Source organism: Phyllobates terribilis, unplaced genomic scaffold (genome assembly GCF_046119375.1).
Source record: "Phyllobates terribilis strain yellow unplaced genomic scaffold, ASM4611937v1 Scaffold_1__5_contigs__length_1240528914, whole genome shotgun sequence".
Classification (NCBI taxonomy): Eukaryota; Metazoa; Chordata; class Amphibia; order Anura; family Dendrobatidae; genus Phyllobates; species Phyllobates terribilis.
The window spans coordinates 110,431,058-110,453,559 of NW_027362761.1; the positions used below are offsets into that span (position 1 = coordinate 110,431,058).

At 41.1% G+C, this 22,502-nt stretch overlaps 1 protein-coding gene across 4 annotated transcripts in view; it reads right to left on the minus strand.

The window, feature by feature from the left end:
* SLC24A2 (solute carrier family 24 member 2) overlaps nucleotides 1-22,502 on the minus strand; it is a 443,547-nt gene that overhangs the window by 360,180 nt on the left and 60,865 nt on the right. The window lies entirely within an intron of this gene.

Below are 22,502 nucleotides of genomic sequence, written 5' to 3' on the forward strand. Positions count from 1 at the left end.
GCTGGCTCCTCCATCTCCTCAGCCCCCTCCTACGCCTGACCGCCCCGTACTCCTGACCGCCCCGTACTCCTGACCGCCCCCTACTCCTGACCGCCCCATACGCCTGACCGCCCCCTACGCCTGACCGGCCCCTACGCCTGACCGCCCCCACACGTGACTGCAGAAGGTTACACCAAGCACACACACGTACACTCACACTATAATAAAGTTTTGATTTTTTTTTTTTTTTTTACACACGTACAAAGCACACAAAATGTCCCGCCCGTCCCGCTCATCCCAGTCTAGGGCGTACTCAGCTGAGGAGGCTATGTCAGGTTGGTGTGTGTGTTGTAGTGTATATGAGATTGTGTGTGTGTGTGTGTGGTGTATGCACTACAATATACCACACCGCACACCAACCTGACATGCACTACACAATGGTGTCCGCTAACAAATTGGAACCATGTTGCGTTTGGAGAGTCCCTGTGTGCCCAAACATTGGAGCTCCCCAACAAGTGACCCCATTTTGGAAACTAGACCCCCCAAGGCACCTATATAGATGCATAGTGAGCACTTGGAACCCCCAGGTGCTTCACAAATTGATTGATAAAAATGAAAAAGTGGAAAAAAACCACTTTTTTATTTTTACGGATTAATTTGCTAAGGACCTGGGGGTCCCAAGTGCTCACTATGCATCTAGATAGGTGCCTTGGGGGGTCTAGTTTCCAAAATGGGGTCACTTGTGGGGGAGCTCCAATGTTTGGGCACACAGCAGCTCTCCAAACGCAACATGGTGTCTTCTAACAATTTGAGCCGACAATTTGTTAGCGGACACCATGTTGCATTTGGAGAGCCGCTGTGTGCCCAAACATTAGAGCTCCCCCACAAGTGACCCCATTTTGGAAACTAGACCCCCCAAGGCACCTATCTAGATGCATAGTGAGCACTTGGAACCTCCAGGTGCTTCACAAATTGATTCATAAAAATGAAAAAGTGGAAAAAAAAACACTTTTTTATTTTTACGGATTCATTTGTGAAGGACCTGGGGGTTCCAAGTGCTCACTATGCATCTAGGTAGGTGCCTTGGGGGGTCTAGTTTCCAAAATGGGGTCACTTGTGGGGGAGCTCCAATGTTTGGGCACACAGCGGCTCTCCAAACGCAACATGGTGTCTTCTAACAATTTGAGTCGACAATTTGTTAGCGGACACCATGTTGCTTTTGGAGAGCCGCTGTGTGCCCAAACATTGGAGCTCCCCCACAAGTGACCCCATTTTGGAAACTAGACCCCCAAAGGCACCTATCTAGATGCATAGTGAGCACTTGGAACCCCCAGGTGCTTCACAAATTGATTCATAAAAATGAAAAAGTGAAAAAAAAAACACTTTTTGGATTTTTACGGATTAATTTGTGAAGGATCTGGGGGTTCCAAGTGCTCACTATGCATCTAGATAGGTGCCTTGGGGGGTCTAGTTTCCAAAATGGGGTCACTTGTAGGTGAGCTCCAATGTTTGGGCACACAGCGGCTCTCCAAACGCGACATGGTGTCCGCAAACAAATTGAATGGAAAATCGGCTCAAATTGTTAGCGGACACCATGTTGCGTTTGGAGAGCCCCTAATGTGCCTAAAAAGTGGAGCTCCCCCACAAGTGACCCCATTTTGGAAACTAGACCCCCCAAGGCACCTATTTAGATGCATAGTGAGCACTTGGAACCCCCAGGTGCTTCACAAAATGATCTGTGAAAACAAAAAAGTACTTTTTTTTTCACAAAAATTTTCTTTTAGCCTAAATTTTTTAATTTTCACATGGGTAACAGGATAAAATGCATCCTAAAATGTGTTGGTCAATTTCTCCTGAGTACACTGATACCTCATATGTGGTCATAAACCACTGTTTGGGCGCATGGCAGGGCTCAGAAGAGAAGGAGCGCAATTTGACTTTTGGAGCTAATTTTCCATTCAAAAAGTAAAATGGCGCTCCTTCCCTTCTGAGCCCTGCCGTGTGCCCAAACAGTGGTTTATGACCACATATGAGGTATCAGTGTACTCAGGAGAAATTGACCAACAAATTTTAGGATGCATTTTATCCTGTTACCCATGTGAAAATTAAAAAATTTAGGCTAAAAGAAAATTTTTGTTAGAAAAATAAAAATGTTCATTTTTTTCTTCCATGTGGCTTTAGTTCCTGTGATGCACCTGAAGGGTTAATAAACTTCTTGAATGTAGTTTTGAGTAGCTTGAGGGGTGCAGTTTTTGGAATGGTGTCACTTTTGTATGTTTTCTGTCATAAAGACACCTCAAAGGGACTTCAAATATGATGTGGTCACTAAAAAAATGGTTTTGTAAATTTTGCTGGAAAAAAGATAAATTGCTGATGAACTTTGAACCCTTCAAACTTCCTACCAAAATTTTTTTTTTTTTCAAAAATTGTGCTGATGTAAAGTAGACATGTGGGAAATGTTATTTATTAACTATTTTGTGTCACATCACTCTGGTTTAGTAGAATAAAAATTCAAAATTTGAAAATTGCAAAATTTTCAAATTTTTTCCCATATTTTTGATTTTTTCACAAATAAACGCAAATATTATCGACCTAAATTTAATATTAACATGAAGCCCAATATGTCACGAAAAAACAATCTCAGAATCGCTAGGATCCGTTGAAGTGTTCCAGAGTTTTTACTTCGTAAAGGGACACTGGTCAGAATTGACAAAAATGCCAAGGTCTTTAGGGTCAAAATAGGCTGGGTCCTGAAGGGGTTAATTCACTAAAGTAGCACTTCAAAAACCCCCAAGGAAAATAAATATCCTAAGATGTCAGGTAAAAATAAATTCAGATTTGGATCACTTGAAATGGAATGATCCAGGTCTAAGGGAAGAAAAACACAAAATTTATACAACTAAAGCAAGCTGAACTTTCTTTTGAATACTACTTAAAAATGAATTCAAATATAAGGCTGTGTGCCCACTATGCGTCTCTTAAGCGTTTCTGCAGCGGCAATTCCGCTGCAGAAACGCTTAAAAAACGCTTGGTAGAAGGTCTGCCATGGTCCCCAATGACAATCCGCATGTGCTGTGTACATGCTGTGGAAATTTCCGCTGCGGATTATCATTGCGGAAAAATCCGCAGCACTACCAATTATTTTGCGTAATCGCTGCGTTTTCGCCGCCATTGACTTGAATTGAATCGCTTAATATCCGCATTACTACATGTGCATATGGAGATATTAAGCAATTCAATGTGCGGATGGTACCAGGGTCTGGAGAAGAAGAGACTCTCTTCCAGACCCTGGTACCATAGTACCTGTAAAAAAAAGAATTAAAATAAAAAATATACATTATACTTACCTTCTGATGGCCCCCGGTCTCCATAGGGATGCGTCCTGGCTCCTCGGCAGCTCGCGATGGTCTAAAAGGACCTGCCATGACGTCATTTAGTCATGTAACGGGTCACACGACCGCTGACGTCGACGGTCACGTGACCTGTCACATGACTAAATGACGTCATGGAAGGTCCTGTTACACAAAAGCGAGACACCGGGAAGACCGGACGCATCGGATACGCAGACCGGGGGCCATCGGAAGGTGAGTATATGTTTTGTTTTGTTTTTTTACCATTTTTCTTTTTATTAACTAACTTGGTCACACTATATAAAATCCATGCCGTTTGCATGGATTTATATAGTGTGACCAAGTTGTCAAGCACTTTCCAAGTGATGCTAAAATCGCTTGGTAAGCGCTTGACAACCTGCATGCGAAATCGCATGATCAAAACGCTTCACTTACGCTTGTCCCTGGCAGGAAAAATGCATGTAAAATCCGCATGTTCTCTTTCTGCCAGGGAGATGCAGAAACGCTCAGGAAAAATCCGGAGCATTTCTGCATTGTGGGCACTTAGCCTAACAGAAGAAATCTGCTAAGCAAAACGTGTCACAATTTTAAAGCCTATGCTAACGTTTTATTAACATACATACTGTATGTTAAAAAAAAAGTAAGAGCCAGTTGGAAGAGAGTATGATTTCATATCAGGTGACACATACGGTAGCTTGTTTGTAGTCTGTAACCATGAAGACACACAAATGTGCATAGGAACTGTGTAGACAAAACAGGAGGATATCTCTAAGACTTTTTCACCCAACATTTGGCTGTGAATTCATGAGAATATGGCCTCTTTTTTTGTGAATAAGCACAAATTCCTACAGACACTCCAAAATCTTGTGGGAAGCCATACTTGAGTGAGAAAGCTGTTATGGGCAAAAAAGTGAGACAAATACAATATTAAAGGGGTTGTCTGGTCTTCTGACAAAAGTCTTCAGTCACTCCATGTGACATGCAGTCATCTGACCACCCTCTCTCACCGGAAACTTAAGAGAATCCTGACAGTGCTCGGTGTGCATGCTGTAAGGATTCAGAAGTCAGCAGTCAAATATAGTGACTGCAGACATACCAAAAGACAGAACAACCATTTACAGTAAGTACATTGGTTTAGTGATGTGTGTCATAATAAAGTGTTCATATGATTCTGGCCATACAGTGTAATGTACAATATATTATTATCTTTCTGTAATTGATAGACAGAATCACACATTTAATATGAAAAAAAAACAATGTAGATTTAATTTTGATAACTTAATTGAATTCACCTTCACACAAAAGGAGTCTGTCATTCTCAAAATTCAATGTAAACTACCTACACAGTACTTTAGGGCACTTCTCCCTATAAACCTCAAACCTTCAGTATAGACTTGCCTTTTTTAGTTGTACAGAAAATGGTTGTATTTTATATGCAAATAAGGGGTCTTTGGAGCACCCTTGATATGGCCAAGGAAACAGTGCACCATTCTGCCCCCTCAATGAAGACAGGGCACACCTCCCTTATCTTGACTTACAGTGCTCACTTGCCCAGAGCAAGCGCTGCAGGAATCAAATCCACAGTCAGCATCTCCACACTGACACTGCAGGAGATGAACTTGCATGTGCACACACACAGTGACAGTCCAGGAACACTTCCATCCCTCTCTCCTGTAGGCAGTTGAAGGCCTATTGAAGGACAGCCATAGGAGTAATTTTACTATGTACAGCAATTCTGCGGTATTGCTGTATATAGTAGGAGAGATTAAAGATCACAGGTTCAAGTCCTCTAGGTGAACTAAAAAATAAAGGAAAAATGTATTTAAAGAATGATTTTTAAAAATAAAGTTTAAATCACTCTCTGTTTGCCAAACAAAAAGAAATGAAAATTACATAAAAATGCAATATTTGTTTTTTATTTTATTGACATAAAAATAAATAATTAAATATTGGAATGTCCATACAAGTCCGATCTATCAAAATATAAAATAATTAAACACTGTAAAGAAAAAAAAATTAAAACTCTGGAATTGCCATTTTTTTGGTTTGCGCACTCCCTCCCCCCCAAAAAAGGTGCAATAAAAAGTGATCAAGACGTAATATGTACTCTATAATTGTAAGAAAAAAAATGACAGTTCACCACAGCAAAAACAAGCCTTCACACAGGTCCATAGACCATTTTAACTACTAAATTAAAATAAGAAATAACTTATGAGTTTCATATTGTACTGACTTTAGTAATCATGTTGCCTGGTTATTTCTTCAACACAATAAATGGTGTTAAAACAAAACTCAAAAAACAATAGTGAAATCGCATTTTTTTCACAATTTTGCCCCACTTTGAATTTTTTTTTCCATTTTTTTAATGCATAACAGGGTAAAATGAATAGTGCCATTCAAAACTACAACTCATCCAGCAAAGAAAAAAAAAAACAAGCCCTCATATGGCTATTTTGATGAAAACATAAAAATTAAGGCATTTGGATTGTGGGGAGGAAAAATATGAGACCGCAAAAATTACAAGTGGAAGTGGCAGGAAGGAGTAAAAAAATAACAATTACAGTTATATGAAAAAGTTTGGGGCCCCTATTAATCTTAAGCTTAATGTTTTATAAAAATTGGTGTTTTTGCAACAGCTATTTCAGTTTGATATATGTAATAACTGTTGGACACAGTAATGTTTCTGCCTTGAAATGAGGTTTATTGTACTAACAGAAAATGTGCATTCTGCATTCAAACAAAATTTGACAGGAACATAAGTATGGGCACCTCACCAGAAAAGTGACATTAATATTTAGTAGATCCTCCTTTTGCAAAAATAACAGCCTCTAGTCGCTTCCTGTAGCTTTTAATGAGTTCCTGGATCCTGGATGAAGGTATTTTTGACCATTCCTCTTTACAAAACAATTCCAGTTCAGTTAAGTTTGATGGTCGCCGAGCATGGACAGCCCTCTTCAAATGATCCCACAGATGTTCAATGATATTCAGGTCTGGGGACTGGGATGGCCATTCCAGAACATTGTAATTGTTCCTCTGCATGAATGCCTGAGTAGATTTGGGGTGCCCAAACTTTTTCATATAACTGTATATGCTTTGAAGGTAGAAGCATTCACACTTCAGGTCATTTTTTAATATATTTCTAATATTTAAAATATATCTTAGACATTATGTTTACTACCAACTCCATACAGCCTCGGAAACATCTACTGGATCCTACTCTACTTCTGTACACCTTAGATTTTATTAAGACGAATAAAAAGATTATTTTTTATTGGATTACATATGATTTTGTTAAAAAAAATAGTTTAGCCCCTTCATAACATCCGCCGTACATGTACGGTGCTTCGGGAGGTGGATTCCAGCAAACCACTGTACATGTACGATGTGACAATCGTGAGGGCTCACTCCGTGCGCCCATGATCGGTTCTAGCACAGATCGTAGGAATTTAACCCCTCTGATGCAGCTTTCAATAGTGACAGCGACATCGATCACGTTGTGCTGATGGTCTCCATGGTGACCCCGGGAAGAAAGATACCCACATGGTCATCCAGGTACAGTGGCCTGTAAGCTCCTGCTCAGAGCAGTAGCTGACACGCCTCCTCCCTGTGCACCATGCACTGATCTAATACCCTACAATGCAAAAGCGTTACAGAGTATTAGATCAGTGATCAGGGCAGGGAAAGTTGGGTGACCAGAAAAATGCCCACAGGAAAATTGCCCACAAGGAAGGTTGCCCACGCAGAGAAATTGCCCTCATGGAAAGTTGCCCACACAGCAAATTGTCCACATGGACAAAATAACAACAGTTATCACCTCCAACCCCCCGATCTGATATAAGTTAAATCGCTCTGGAGCCTGTGTACAGTGTGACCCTGGCTGTACTGAAATAACATTATCACCTCTTCCCCCGACTTGTAATATCTTATATCGTTCCAGAGCCTGTGCACAGTTTGACCACGGCTGTACCAATATAACCTTATTATCACCGCCCCTCTGACCTGTAATATGTTACATCGCTCCGGAACCTGTGTACAGTGTGACCCCGGCTGTACCAATATAACCTTATTATTACCTCTCCCCCGACCTGTAATATGTTATATCGCTCTGGAACCTGTGTACAGTGTGACCTTGGCTATATCGATATAAACTTATTATAACCCCCCGACCTGTAATATGTTATATTGCTTCGGTCAGTGGCGTACTGCCAATGGCCGCATGCCACGCGTCCGCTATGGGGTCTGTGAGCAAGGGGAGCCTAGTAACAGAACCAGCATGGGGGCCCCATCATCGCATGTTCAACTGTATCAGTATCACGGATGCCTATACGGTTGAAACCAATGATGAGAGAGGATACGTCAACTGATGCACCCTCTCCCATCGTTCCCCCTCAGCGTCTGATGTCTTAGCGCAGCAGGCGCAATGACGTCACTACATGTCGCGCGCCGCCCTGAGAAGTGCAAGTGCTTCAGAACACTCACTGCAGAGACCAGAGCAGTGGGGTAACGAGGAGAGGTGAGTATCGTATTTCTTTTTTTTAATCTGTAAGTACATTGTGGTGGCCATAATACTGTATGAAGAACTATGGCGTGCATTATACTATTTGGAGGACTATGGAGTGCATTATACTGTATGGGGGAATATGGGGTGCATTATACTGTTTGGAGGACTATGGGGTGCATTATGCTATTTGGAGGACTGTGGGTAGTGCATAATACTATATGGAGGACTATGAGGTGCATTATACTATATGGAGGACTATGGGGTGCATTATACTGTGTGGAGGACTATGGGGTGCATTATACTGTATGGAGTACTATGGGGTGCATAATACTGTACGGAGGACTATGGGGAGTGCATTGTACTATATGGAGGACTATGGGGTACATTATACCATATGGAGGACTATTGGATGCATTTTACTGTATGCAGGACTATGGAGTGCATTATACTGTATGAAGGAATATGGGGTGCATTATACTATTTGGAGGACTATGGGTGGTGCATTATACTATATGGAGGACTATGAGATGCATTATACTATATGGAGGACTATGAGGTGCATTATACTATATGGAGGACTATGGGGTGCATTATACTGTATGGAGGACTATTGGGAGCATTATACTGTATGGAGTACTATGGGGTGCATAATACTGTACGGAGGACTATGGGGAGTGCATTGTACTATATGGAGGACTATGGGGTACATTATACCATATGGAGGACTATTGGGTGCATTTTACTGTATGCAGGACTATGGGGTGCATTATACTGTATGAAGGAATATGGGGTGCATTATACTATTTGGAGGACTATGGGTGGTGCATTATACTAAATGGAGGAGTATGGGGAGTGCATTATACTGTATGGAGGACTATGGGGTGCAGTATACTATATGGAGGATTATGGGGTAGAGTATACTACAGTACAGACCAAAAGTTTGGACACACCTTCTCATTTAAAGATTTTTCTGTATTTTCATGACTATGAAAATTGTACATTCACACTGAAGGCATCAAAACTATTAATTAACACATGTGGATTTATATACTTAACAAAAAAGTGTGAAACAACTGAAAATATGTCTTATATTCTAGGTTCTTCAAAGTAGCCACCTTTTGCTTTGATGATTGCTTTGCACACTCTTGGCATTCTTTTGATGAGCTTCAAGAGGTAGTCACCGGAAATGGTTTTCACTTCACAGGTGTGCCCTGTCAGGTTTAATAAGTGGGATTTCTTGCCTTATAAATGAGGTTGGCACCATCAGTTGTGTGGTGCAGAAGTCAGGTGGATACACAGCTGATAGTCCTACTGAATAGACTGTTAGAATTTGTATTATGGCAAGAAAAAAGCAGCTAAGTAAAGAAAAACGAGTGGCCATCATTACTTTAAGAAATGAAGGTCAGTCAGTCCGAAAAATTGGGAAAACTTTGAAAGTGTCCCCAAGTGCAGTTGCAAAAAACATCAAGCGCTGCAAAGAAACTGGCTCACATGAGGACTGCCCCAGGAAAGGAAGACCAAGAGTCACCTCTGCTTCTAAGGATAAGTTTATCCGAGTCACCAGCCTCAGAAATCGCAGGTTAACAGCAGCTCAGATTAGAGACCAGGTCAATGCCACACAGAGTTCTAGCAGCAGACACATCTCTTCAATAACTGTTAAGAGGAGACTTTGTGCAGCAGGCCTTCATGGTAAAATAGCTGCTAGGAAACCACTGCTAAGGACAGGCAACAATCAGAAGAGACTTGTTTGGGCTAAAGAACACAAGGAATGGACATTAGACCAGTGGAAATCTGTGCTTTGGTCTGATGAGTCCAAATTTGAGATCTTTGGTTCTAACCACCGTGTCTTTGTGTGATGCAGAAAAGGTGAACGGATGGACTCTACATGCGTGGCTCCCACCGTGAAGCATGGAGGAGGAGGTGTGATGGTGTGGGGGTGCTTTGCTGGTGACACTGTTGGGGATTTATTCAAAATTGAAGGCAGCCTGAACCAGCATGGCTACCACAGCATCTTGCAGCGGCATGCTATTCCATCCGGTTTGCATTTAGTTGGACCATCATTTACTTTTCAACAGGACAATGACCCCAAACACACCTCCAGGCTGTGTAAGGGCTATTTGACCAAGAAGGAGAGTGATGGGGTGCTACGCCAGATGACATGGCCTCCACAGTCACCAGACCTGAACCCAATCGAGATGGTTTGGGGTGAGCTGGATCGCAGAGTGAAGGCAAAAGGGCCAACAAGTGCTAAGCATCTCTGGGAACTCCTTCAAGATTGTTGGAAGACCATTTCCGGTTACTACCTCTTGAAGCTCATCAAGAGAATACCAAGAGTGGGCAAAGCAGTCATCAAAGCAAAAGGTGGCTACTTTGAAGAACCTAGAATATAAGACATATTTTCAGTTGTTTCACACTTTTTTGTTAAGTATATAATTCCACATGTGTTAATTCATAGTTTTGATGCCTTCAGTGTGAATGTACAATTTTCAAAGTCATGAAAATACAGAAAAATCTTTAAATGAGAAGGTGTGTCCAAACTTTTGGTCTGTACTGTATATGGGGCCCATTATATTATATGGAGGGCTATGTTTGGACCATTATAATATTTGGCGGGCTATGTGGGGGCCATTATACTGTATGAATTAAATTATACAATGTGAAGGTTTGTGTGGGATAGGGGTCATTATACTGTTTGTTAGGGCTAGTGGGGGCCATTATACAGTGTAGTGAGATGCGGGCCATTATACTGAATGTAGGCCCATTATACTGCATGGAGGACTGTGTGGGGGTCACAGTTGGGAGATCATACTGTGCTGGGGTCACAATACTTTGCCAGGGGAGTTGAGGTGGGTAAAGTAGGGTCATCATACTGTGTGTGTGGAGGATACTATATAGGAATTCACTGAGGGGGTATCAAACTGTTTGGGGGGCACTTTTGTTGGCATCATACTTTATGGGTGCAATGAATGGGAACCTAGGGGCTTCAGTAGGAGGAAAATTACTTTGTAAGGGCTGCAAAGTTGAGATATGCTCTTCTGTGACCCCGCCGAATATTATTTATTTTATTTGTTGGGGGTCAACCTAATTAAAACTTCTGCTATGGTATATGATTTCCATGTACGCCCCTGGTTCTAAAGGCTGAGTACAGTGTGACCCCCGCTGTACCAATATGACATTATCACCTCCCCCCCGACCTGTAATATCTTATATCACTATGGAGTAGGGCCGGCATCGGCACATGGCGCACCTGAGCTAGTGCCGGGGCCCTGAGCAAGAGGGGTGGTCCACTCACCGTCATGGACAAGGCATGCTATGGGGCCCATAAGTCGGGGGGGGGCTGGTGCCTGTGAGTGGGCTTCCCCCCCGCCTTGCTTAGGGCCCCGGCACTTGCTATATTTACCTCTCCCTGTTCCACCGCAGTTCTGGCATCTTCCGTGTCTTCTGACACTGTGATGTGTCAGGACAGAGGGCGCGATGACTTCACTACAGCACACTCTGGGCTCTGACAGTGCAGAGAGCCGAGAGATGCTGAGGAGTCCTGACCTGCCGCCAGCGAGGAAAGGTGAGTATTTGATTTTTTAAATGTATGGAGTATTATATGGGGCCCATACTGTAGGGAGCTATATCTGGAGTCCATTCTCTATGGAGCATTATATGGCGCCCATTCTCTATGGAGCATTATATGGGGCCCATTCCGAATGGAGCATTATATGGGGCCCATTCCGTGTGGAGCATTTTGGGGTAAGTGAAGAGTCTCCGCGAGCTCAAAGAACACTGGATTTTGGCTGTTGGAGCTGAAAAGACGACATCGGTAAATCAGGAGAGGAGTCCTGAGGAGATAATTTGCATATTCCCACTGCATTTTGGGGTAAGTGAAGAGTCTCCGCGAGCTCAAAGAACACTGGATTTTGGCTGTTGGAGCTGAAAAGAGGACATCGGTAAACCAGGAGAGGAGTCCTGAGGAGATAATTTGCATATTCCCACTGCATTTTGGGGTAAGTGAAGAGTCTCCGCGAGCTCAAAGAACACTGGATTTTGGCTGTTGGAGCTGAAAAGAGGACATCGGTAAACCAGGAGAGGAGTCCTGAGGAGATAATTTGCATATTCCCACTGCATTTTGGGGTAAGTGAAGAGTCTCCGCGAGCTCAAAGAACACTGGATTTTGGCTGTTGGAGCTGAAAAGAGGACATCGGTAAACCAGGAGAGGAGTCCTGAGGAGATAATTTGCATATTCCCACTGCATTTTGGGGTAAGTGAAGAGTTTCCGCGAGCTCAAAGAACACTGGATTTTGGCTGTTGGAGCTGAAAAGAGGACATCGGTAAACCAGGAGAGGAGTCCTGAGGAGATAATTTGCATATTCCCACTGCATTTTGGGGTAAGTAAAGAGTCTCCGCGAGCTCAAAGAACACTGGATTTTGGCTGTTGGAGCTGAAAAGAGGACATCGGTAAACCAGGAGAGGAGTCCTGAGGAGATAATTTGCATATTCCCACTGCATTTTGGGGTAAGTGAAGAGTCTCCGCGAGCTCAAAGAACACTGGATTTTGGCTGTTGGAGCTGAAAAGAGGACATCGGTAAACCAGGAGAGGAGTCCTGAGGAGATAATTTGCATATTCCCACTGCATTTTGGGGTAAGTGAAGAGTCTCCGCGAGCTCAAAGAACACTGGATTTTGGCTGTTGGAGCTGAAAAGAGGACATCGGTAAACCAGGAGAGGAGTCCTGAGGAGATAATTTGCATATTCCCACTGCATTTTGGGGTAAGTGAAGAGTCTTCGCGAGTTCAAAGAACACTGGATTTTGGCTGTTGGAGCTGAAAAGAGGACATCGGTAAACCAGGAGAGGAGTCCTGAGGAGATAATTTGCATATTCCCACTGCATTTTGGGGTAAGTAAAGAGTCTCCGCGAGCTCAAAGAACACTGGATTTTGGCTGTTGGAGCTGAAAAGAGGACATCGGTAAACCAGGAGAGGAGTCCTGAGGAGATAATTTGCATATTCCCACTGCATTTTGGGGTAAGTAAAGAGTCTCCGCGAGCTCAAAGAACACTGGATTTTGGCTGTTGGAGCTGAAAAGAGGACATCGGTAAACCAGGAGAGGAGTCCTGAGGAGATAATTTGCATATTCCCACTGCATTTTGGGGTAAGTGAAGAGTCTCCGCGAGCTCAAAGAACACTGGATTTTGGCTGTTGGAGCTGAAAAGAGGACATCGGTAAACCAGGAGAGGAGTCCTGAGGAGATAATTTGCATATTCCCACTGCATTTTGGGGTAAGTGAAGAGTCTCCGCGAGCTCAAAGAACACTGGATTTTGGCTGTTGGAGCTGAAAAGAGGACATCGGTAAACCAGGAGAGGAGTCCTGAGGAGATAATTTGCATATTCCCACTGCATTTTGGGGTAAGTGAAGAGTCTTCGCGAGTTCAAAGAACACTGGATTTTGGCTGTTGGAGCTGAAAAGAGGACATCGGTAAACCAGGAGAGGAGTCCTGAGGAGATAATTTGCATATTCCCACTGCATTTTGGGGTAAGTAAAGAGTCTCCGCGAGCTCAAAGAACACTGGATTTTGTCTGTTGGAGCTGAAAAGAGGACATCGGTAAACCAGGAGAGGTTTGAAACTTTTTTTTTAAGCTTTTTTCACTGTTTTCAGAATATTAACAATAAGAACATGGAAGAGTCCATGAGCCATTTGGTGAGCTGCATATCCTGCTACATGTTCACAGACTTGCCAGTGGAAAAGCCAAACTTCACATGCCAGAAATGCAAGCTTGTGTCCCTGTTGGAGGAAAAGTTGCGAAATCTAGAAGAGAGGTTAACTACCTTAAAAATCATTAAGGAAGGTGAAGAGTTCTTAGACAGAGCAGAATTATCTCTTCATGATTCAGAAAGAGAAGAAATTTGAACTGCACCTGACGAAACAGAGGAATGGAAGCATGTGACCCACAGAAGCAGGAGGATCGAGAGGCAGTCAGCACCCATACTGCTCAGGAACCAGTACCAGGCTCTCACACAGGAGAACCATGAAGAAATACAGCAAAATAAGACTTTGCCAGCAATGAATAACCTTGTAAGCCCTCAGAATCCTCCTGGATGGAGAAAGAAGAATGTTGTGAAGAAAAAACGGAGAGTGGTGGTCATGGGGGATTCCCTGTTAAGAGGAACAGAGGCCGCTATCTGCAGACCAGACATAACCTCAAGAGAAATGTGCTGTCTTCCAGGAGCAAAAATTAAAGATGTGTCTGACAGGATATCAAGACTCTTCAGACCTACAGATCACTACCCATTCCTGCTAATACATGTGGGGACAAATTACACCGCAGGAAAGGACCTGGAAACCATCTGCAGTGACTTTGAAGACTTAGGCAAGAAAGTGAAAGAATTGGGAGCGCAGGTGGTCTTCTCATCCATCCTCCCAGTGGATGGCCATGGAACATTGAGGTGGAATAAGATTCTACAGGTGAACAACTGGCTACGTCGATGGTGCCGTCAACAAGGATTTGGATTTCTGGATCACAGAATGAATTACCTATACGATGGACTACTTGCTAGAGATGGGGTGCACCTTACGAAGACTGGAAAACATGTATTTGGAAGTCGCCTTGCTACACTCATCAGAAGAGCTTTAAACTAGAACAATGTGGGAAGGGAAGCAAAAGGCCAGAAAAAGCCATACAGCTGACAAATACTATTGAGATCTCTGCTACTGGAAGTGGAAAGGAAGAACAAAGACAAAAAAATCTAAATAATAAAAATATGGGAGGAAGAGAAACCAATCACAAACTAAAATGTTTTTATACAAATGCACAAAGCATGGGCAACAAACAAGGAGAATTGGAACTACTAATGCAGGAAAAGAAATATGATGTCATTGGAATCACTGAAACTTGGTGGGACGATACACATGATTGGAATAAAAGGCTAAAATGATACAACTTATTTGCAAGAAACAGACTTGATAAACGAGGAGGAGGTGTTGCATTGTATGTTAGAAAAGCGAATATCTGCACAGAGATTGAAGCTTCAGAGACTGGGAGTTCTGTGGAAACTGTTTGGGTAAGAATACAAGGAGAGAACAACGGAAAGGACACCATTGTAGGCATTTACTACAGGCCACCTGGGCAAGCTGAAGATATGGATGAACTCTTTATGTATCAAATGACCAAGTTCTCCAAAAAATATGACGTAGTGGTCATGGGAGATTTCAACTATCCAGACATTTGTTGGGAATCTCTCTCAAGTAAAACTAACAGGTCAAGCAAATTCTTATCCTCTCTTGCTGACAACTTTATCTTCCAAAAGGTAGGGGAGAAAACAAGGGGATCTGCTACTTTGGATCTAATCCTTATAAACAGGGAGGAAATGGTTGAGGAGGTAAAGGTGGCTGGGACCCTAGGAGGCAGCGATCATGCTATTATAGAATTTTGGATAACTAGAGGAGGAAGACATGTGAAGACTCAAACTTCAAGGTTAGATTTTAGAAAGGCAAATTTTAAGAGACTCAGAAAGAGAATAGGAGGGATCCAATGGCTGGATGTCCTTAAGGACAAAAATGTCCAGGAAGGATGGGAAATTTTTAAAAATGAGATTCTCAAAGCACAATCGTTAACAATCCCGAAAAGTAGGAAGAATGGGAAGCATTTAAGGAAACCAGGATGGATGAACACAGAACTTAAACACATGCTAAAAAGAAAGAAAGGTTTATTAAATGGAAAGATGGAGGCATATCTAAAGAAGATTATAATGCAGTCTGCAGATCCTGCAGGGCACGTATCAGGTTAGCTAAAGCTGACAATGAATTAAGGCTTGCAAGAGATGTCAAAAGCAATAAAAAAGGATTTTGGGGGTATGTCAAAAGTAAAAGAAAAGTCAAAGATGCTATAGGATTTTTACAGGATGAAAATGGAGAAATGGTAAGAGAGGATGTTGAGAAGGCCGAACTTTTTAATTCCTATTTTGCATCTGTTTTCTCTCAGAAAGAAAATGTAACATCAACTGATCTTCACTGTCCTTTTAAAGGAATAGAAGAATCCAAGTTATCTGTAAACAGAAAGATTGTGAGGGAATATTTAGCTAACATAAATGAGTTCAAGTCTCCAGGTCCAGATGAATTACACCCCAGAGTTCTGAAGGAGATCGTAGAAGAAATTTTAGAACCACTCTCCATAATCTTTGAAAATTCTTAGAGAACAGGAGAAGTCCCAGAAGACTGGAGAAGAGCAAATGTTGTTCCTATCTTCAAAAAGGGGAAGAAGGTGGACCCAGGGAACTATAGGCCGGTGAGTCTGACTTCTATACCAGGAAAAATCTTTGAACAAATTATTAAACAACATGTATGTAAGTACATGGATAAGAATGAAGTGATTAACCAGAGTCAGCATGGGTTTGTAACTAACAAGTCATGTCAGACTAACTTAATTTCCTTCTATGACAGAATCACTGACTGGGTGGATCAGGGAAATGCTGTAGATATAGTATATCTTGACTTCAGCAAAGCATTTGACAAAGTATCTCACACCATCCTTATTGAAAAAATGACCAAGTATGCAATGGACCAGGCAACTGTTAGGTGGATTCATAACTGGCTTAGTGATCGGACTCAAAGGGTGGTTGTAAACTGGCTTCACATCCAGCTGGATGAATGTCTCAAGTGGGGTACCACAGGGCTCCGTCCTGGGACCTGTATTGTTCAACATCTTTATCAATGATTTAGATGAAGGAATTGAGGGTAAACTGATTAAATTTGCTGATGACACAAAGCTAGGAGGGATAGCTAATACTAGAGAAGAGAGAGAGAGGATTCAAAAAGACCTAAATAAACTGGAGCAGTGGGCAGCAACCAACAGAATGGTTTTTAACAGGGAAAAATGCAAAGTACTACATCTGGGCAATAAAAATGAAAAAAGCATATACAGAATGGGAGGAATAGAGCTAAGCAACAGTACATGTGAAAAAGACTTAGGTATACTAATTCCTTTTATTTCTGATCACTGTATCTGTACTATTATGGCTTAACATACAACTCATTGGCTACATTACAGCACTATTGTGTAGTTGTAGTATACTTGTAATAGGTACACATACACTCTTACACCCGTATGCAAACTTTGGTCCCTCACGGTACGGAGGTGCTTTTTAGCTGTTATGTGTTTGTATATTTTATATTAATAAAGTTTTGTGCTTGCTGAATTAATTTGGTCTTCTGTGCATATATCAGATTTGGACCGAATTATATGATGTATATGGTTATGTTGTGTCAGCAACTCCATTTATATTTGTAGGACAAATATGCTTTTTTGATTATAATTCTACTATTCTGTATGCAGCATTATATGGGGTCCATTATTATGTATGCAGCATTATATGGGATCCATTATTCTGTATGCAGCATTATATGGGGTCCATTATTCTGTATAGAGCAACATATGGGACTCATTATACTGTATGCAGCAATATATGGGGCCCATTATTCTGTATGGAGCATTATATGGGATCCATTATTTTGTATGGAGCATTGAATAGGGTCCAATATTCTGTATGGAGCATTATATGGGGTCCATTATCTTGTATGGAGCATTGTATGGGGTCCACTATTCTGTATGGAGCATTGTATGGGTTCCATTATTCTGTATAGAGCATTATATGGGGCTCATTATTCTGTATGTAGCAATATATGGGGTCCATTATTCTGTATGGAGCATTATATAGAGTCCATTATTATATATGGAGCATTATATGGGGCCCATTATAATGTATGGAGGACTATGTGGTGCCCATAATACTGTATGGAGGACTATGAAGTGTCCATAATACTGTATAGAGGACTATGTGGTGGCCATAATACTATATGGAAGACTATACTGTCCTGTCTAAAAACGAAAACTTTTGAGTCTCCCCAGGGTATGCACTGTGAGGATTTGCCAGTTTCTCAGCTATTGTAGAATTTATCAGTCATGTAATTTAAGAAGTGAAATCTTTGGCATTGTACTATACCAGTAATTCTCTGCCGTATCGTGCATCATGAATCGTGGTATGTGTTAAAGGGGCCCACTGAGACTCTTTCACCCGGGGCCCACGAAAACCTAAAGCTGGCCTTGCTACGAAGCCTGTGTACAATGTGACCCCGGCTGTACCGATATAACTAGTGTTGAGTAAATTTGTTCGCCATTTCAAATTCAGGTTCGTGTTCGGAGTTCAGGCTTGTTTGCGCCAAAAAAATCGGCTCCGCCTACGAACACACCTGATTTGCCACGCTGTCACACAGATAACATCTGCATGACAGCTTGGCAAATCAGGGATGTTTGCAGGCGAAGCCGATTTTTTTACGCAAACAAGCCGGAACACGAATTTGAAATGCCGAACAAATTCACTCAACATTAGATATAACGTTATTATCACACACCTCCAACGTATAAAATGTTATATTGCTCCGGAGCGTGGGTACAGTGTGACTCTGGCTGTACCATGTGCCCAATTTTCCATGTGTGAATTCAGCCTTAGCCTTCTTTAATAAACTGCTTTAATAACCTGTTGTTATTTTGTCCACGTGGGCAATTTTCCGTGTGGGCATTCAAGGCTGTGGGCTTTTTTCTGTGGCCATTTTTTCTTTGGGCATTTTTTATGGAACCAGAATGTTGAGATCACATGCTGGAACAAAATAAAAAAAAGTAAAAAAAAGTTTTTGAAAATGTTAAAAAAGGTCACAAAAAAGACAAAATATCATTCCAATAAATACATATATTTATGTAACAAATAAATAAAGTACACATATTTAATATTGCCACGTCCGGAACGACCCATCCTATAAAACTGTCACACTAGTTAACCCCTTAAGTGAACACTAAAAAAAAAAAAAACCCTATGCTTTTTCATCATACTGCCAAACAAAAAGTGGAATAAAACGTGATCAAAAAGTCAAATGGTATCTCTGAAGACGTCATACAGCTCCATCAACGCAAAAATAAAAAACCTATAGCTCTCAGAATATAGCGATACAAAAACAATTATTTTTTCTATAAAATAGTTTTGTGTAAAAATGTTAAAACATAAAGAAAAATTATATAAATGTGGCACGTATCGCTGTAATCATACTGACTCGAAGAATAAAGCTCCCTTATCACTTTTTATCACAGTGAACAGCATAAAAAAAATAAAAAGACAATTCCTGAATTGCTGTTTTTGTTCATTCTGCCTTCCAAAAATTGAAATAGAAAGTGATCAAAATATGTTATGTGCCCGAAAATGGTACCAATAAAAACGTCAACCCGTCCCGCAAAAAACAAGCCCTCATATGACTCATATACAAAAATTATAGCTCTCAAAATATGGTGATGCAAAGACTTTGTTTTGCAAAAAAAAAAAGGATCTTATAGTGAGCAACAGCAGCCAAACATAAAAACCTGGTATCGCTGTAATCGCACAGACCCAAAGAATAAAGTAGTTTAACCACTTATACCGCGCATGAGGAACAGCGTAAAAAATAAATCTAACAAATTCTTCACCTGCTGCTGATCTGTTCATTCTGCCTTCCAAAGATAGCAGTAAGGCTTGGCTCATATTTATCCTGCGCTCTACGCTGAGCGCTTACACCGGAGTTTCCGTGTAAATCTCGGAAATACGTCATTCAGACGGAAACTGCAGTGGAAGAATCCCTATAATGAAACAGATGTAGACACTGTGGACGCTGTTTGGCCTATGATCCAGAATGACTGTCTTTTTAAGTGTGCACATGAGCACGGTTGACCACAGCTTTGTGCACCTCTTTAAAGATGGACACCGCTGAAGAGAGTCCAGAGTAACTCTGCTACCTTATTATAGTAAATGGATCCCTCAGGGGTTTCATCTGAACCACGTCACTCAGAGATTTAGATGGAAACCCCAAAGTAAGTGCTCAACGTAGTGCGCCGGATAAATGTGATCCAAAATGTTATGTAAAATGTTCACAATGAAAGCTTCAACTCAATCCACAAAAAAAGTGAGTCCCCACTCAGGTCCGTCATCTGTTAACGGAAATATAGGGGGCTTCCAGTTACTGGTAGTACAAAGGCTCTGGAAAAGCACTATGGCTCCGCCCCCAAAGAAATCCAGCAAATTCTGGGCTCCCAAATCCAAATGCTCCCCTCCCTTTGAGCCCCACAGCGTACCTAAACCGCAGTTAGCATCCATGTTTGGTATTTCTGTAGCGATGAGAACCCGCTTAATTTACAGGGTCCATGTCTCCAGAAGGACAAGCTGGGCACAACGTATGGACACTGCAGTGGCAGAGTTGCAATTTTCACTTAGCAACATCCTCTGCTGCTTGTTCCTGGCAAACACCCATGGAGTCAAAATCGTCACTACACCTGTAGCTAAATTTCCAAAGGGGTATAATTTCCAAAACAGGGTCACTTGAGGGGGAATTCTGCTCTTCTAGCACTTAGCTCTGAATATGGAGTATGCAAACTATTCTACGATAATTTGTTCTCCAAGAGTCAAATAGTGCTCCATCCCTCCCGAGTCTCGCCGTGTGGCTAAGCAGTACTGTACAGCCACATATGGGGTATTGGTACATTCAGCAAAAATTGTGTGACAAATTTTGGTGCCATTTTTACCCATTTCCCCTTGTAACAATGTAAAATCTGGTGCTAAAACAATTTTTTTGGTCCATTTTTTTGGTCCATTTTCTCCTATTATTCCTTCTGAAAATTGAAATCTTGGGGCTAAAGTAACATTTTAGTGGAACAAATGGTAATTTTCCATTGACTGAACCCAATGTTATACAATTCCGTTAATCGCCTGAGGGTTAAAAATGTTCATTACATCGCTAGATGAATTCCTCATGAGGTGAAGTTTCCAAAATGGTGTCACTTGTGGGGGTTTCTGCTGTTTTGGAATGTCAGGGGCTCTTCAAATTTGACATGGCATTCGCAATCTGTTACAGCCAAAATTGCGCTCCAGAATTCAATTGGCGCTCCTTCCCTTCCGAGCCCTGCCGTGCACCAAAACAGTAGCTTTTTACCACATGGTGTATCGGCATACTCAGGAGAAATTGCACAACAAATAGTTTGGTCCATTTTTCCTATTACCCATGTGAAAATTGAAAATTTCGGGCTAAAGCAAAATTTTTGAGGAAAAAATGTGTTTTTTCATTTTCACAGCTCAGCGTTATAAAATTCTGTGACGCACCTGTGAGTTCAAGGTGCTCAGCACCTAGAGGGGTGTAGTTTCCAAAATGGGGTCACTTGTGGGGGGTTTCCACTGTTTAGTCACATCAGCGGCTATACAAAAGTGACATGGTGTCCGCTATCTGAGCCAATTTTGCGCTCCAAAAGTCAAATGGCCCTCCTTCTCTTCTGAGACTTGCTGTGCGAGCAAACAGTGGTATTCTTCACATATGGGGTATCAGTGTACTCAAAAGAAATTGCATAAGAAATTGTATGGTATAATCTCTCCTGTTACTCTTATGAAAATGCAAAATTTGGGGCTAAAAAACATTGCTGTGGGAAAAACGTGAATTTTTTATTTTCACGGCAAAAATTCTAAATTTGAGGTTAAATGAACATCTTTGTAGGAAAAATTAAAACGTTCATTTTTTCCTTCCACATTGATTTAAATCCTGTGAAGCACCAAAAATGATTAATAAATGTGGTTTTGAGCACTTTTAGGGGTGCAGTTTTTAAAATGGTGTCAATTTTGGGTATTTTCTGTCATATAGGCCCTTCAAAGTCACATCAAACTTGATGTGTTCCCTAAGACGGTTTTGTAAATTTTGTTGGAAAAATGAGAAATTGCGGATAAACTTTTAACCCTTCTAACTTCCTAACAAAAGAAAAGTTTAAAAAATGATGGTGATATAAAGTAGACATATGGGAAATGTTATTTATAAACGATTTTGTACAACATAACTAACTGGTTTAAGGATTTAAAAATTGAAAGTTTGAAAATTGAGAAATTGAGAAATTTTCACCAAAATTCTGATATTTTTACAAATAAACGCCAAAAATTTCTAACTAAATTTACCGCTAATATAAAATACAATGTGTCATGAAGAACAATCTCATAATCACTGGGATTCGTTGAAGTGTTCCAGAGTTATGTAAAGTGACACTTGTCAAAATTGTAAAATTTGGCCTGGTCAGAAAAGTGAAAACGGGCTTAGGGGCGAATTAGTTAATGTTCAATTGGATGCCATATTATTAAATTACAGGGGCATTATTCCCTAGAAGCATTAATATATCAAATATATGGAGGAACAGAGTGTAACTAACTGCACTACTGTATTATGGAGTCGCGGTGACTTTGAGTGAATCTGTTAAGGCACCATGCACATGCTTCTGCACATGGCTTCTCTAAAAAAAACCAATATATTAAAAAAGATTTGAAGCAATCTGCTACAAATTCACTGACTTTATTTAACATTGCTCAGTGAAGGATTAACTTGTCTATAGTCTCCCTGCTAAATAGGCTTTCTGGCACTTCACTATATTATATACCCATCACCACTTCTTAAACCTCCTTCTGTGTCTGTCAACTTACACAACAGGATCAGAACATAAACCTGCAACTAAAAATGCTGCACAGTAGACAATATTAGAACAACAATGTTAATTAGAACATATTCTTAATATACTTGCATTCATATCATACACAGTTTAGTATTGAGCACAGTAGTTGAACACCAGCAAAATCTGTTTCAGAAAAGAT